Consider the following 1,818-nt stretch of genomic DNA (forward strand, 5'->3'; position numbering starts at 1 on the left):
TCGTGCATAAGCCCTTCTTCAGGAATGAGTAAAGTGTGCCAAGTAGGCTAAGATAAAAGGTAGGGAGGAGGGACTTGGTGGAGGGGTGTTGGATCTGTGATAGGTGGAAGGAGGTCAAGGTGAGGGTGATAGGCCAGAGTGGGGGTGGGGGTGGGGGGCGGAGAGGTCAGGGTGAACATTGCAGGTTAGGAAGGCGGTGCTGAGTTCGAGGGTTGGGACTGAGACAAGTGGCGGGGGGGGGGCGGGGAATGAGGAAACTGGAGAAATCTGAGTTCATCCCTTGTGGTTGGAGGGTTCCTAGGCGGAAGATGAGGCGCTCTTCCTCCAGCCATCGTGTTGCTACGGTCTGGCGATGGAGGAGTCCAAGGACCTGCATGTCAAGGACCCCTACCTCAAAGTTACCTGGACCGTCTCAGACTCCTCCATCCCCTTCCTAAACCTCTCCATTTCTATCTCGGGCGACCGAATCAACACGGACATTTACTATCAATCAACCGACTCCCACAGCTACCACGACTCCACCTCCTCCCACCCTGCCCCCTGTAAAAACACCATCCCATATTCCCAATCCTTCGTCTCCGCCACATCTGCTCCCAGGAGGACCAGCTCCAATACCGAACAACCCAGATGGCCTCTTTCTTCAAAGACCGCAATATCCCCCCATACGTGATTGACGGTGCTCTCCACCGCATCTCCTCCACTTCCTGCTCCTCCACCCTTGAGCCCTGCATCTCCAATCGCCACCAGGACAGAACCCCACTGGTCTTCACCTACCACCCCACCAACCTCCATATACATCATATCATCCGTTGTCATTTCTGCCACCTCCAACCGGACCCCACCATCAGAGATATATTTCCCTCCCGTCTAGGAATTCCTAGAGGCGTAGCGGCCATCCACAGATTTAATCAATAAGCACATCGATCTGAACCCAATATACCGGCCACTGCAACGGACAGCTGGAACTGACAACCGGAAGTGACAGATTCAAACCACTACAAATGCCAAAGGAAAGATCACAGAAGCGCTTCACAGGAGGCTCCCAAGCACTGAGGATGTCACGAAGACAGGGGACGAAACGTCTGCAACACAAATTCCGAGGGCTCAGCGAACAGAAACAAGAATAGCTGTGTTTACACACGTGTGGAAATAGCTCAGTGAGTTTATATACATGTCAAAATGGCTCAGTGAGTTTGTATACATGTGGAAATCACTTAGTGAGTTTGTACACATTTGGAAAAGGCTCAGTCAGTTTGTACATGTGTGGAAATGGCTCGGTGTGCTTGTATATGTGTAGAAGTGGCTCAGTGAATTTGTATACATGTGGAAATGGCTCAGTGAGTTTGTACACAGTTGGAAATTGCTCAGTGAGTTTGTATACATTTGCAAATCGCTCAGTGAGTTTGTACACACATGGAAATAGCTCAGTGAGTTTGTATACATGTGGAAATAGCTCCATGAGTTTGAATACATGTTGAAATAGATCCCTGAGATTGAATGCATGTGGAAATGGTTCAATGAGTTTGTACACATGTGGAAATAGCTCCGCGAGTGTGTACACATGTGGAAATAGCTCAGTGAGTTTGTACACATGTGGAAATGGCTCTGTGAATTTGTATACATGTCGAAATGGCTCAGTGAGTTTGAATACATGTAGAAACAGCTCAGTGAGTTTCTACACGTGGAAATAGCACAGTGAGTTTGTACACATGTGGAAATGGCAAAGCGAGTTTGTACACATGTAGAAATAGCTCATTTGTAAACATGTACAAATGTCTCCGTGAGATTTCATACATGTGGAAATAGCTCTTTTGTATA

Source organism: Hemiscyllium ocellatum, chromosome 11 (assembly GCF_020745735.1).
Source record: "Hemiscyllium ocellatum isolate sHemOce1 chromosome 11, sHemOce1.pat.X.cur, whole genome shotgun sequence".
NCBI classification, from domain to species: Eukaryota; Metazoa; Chordata; class Chondrichthyes; order Orectolobiformes; family Hemiscylliidae; genus Hemiscyllium; species Hemiscyllium ocellatum.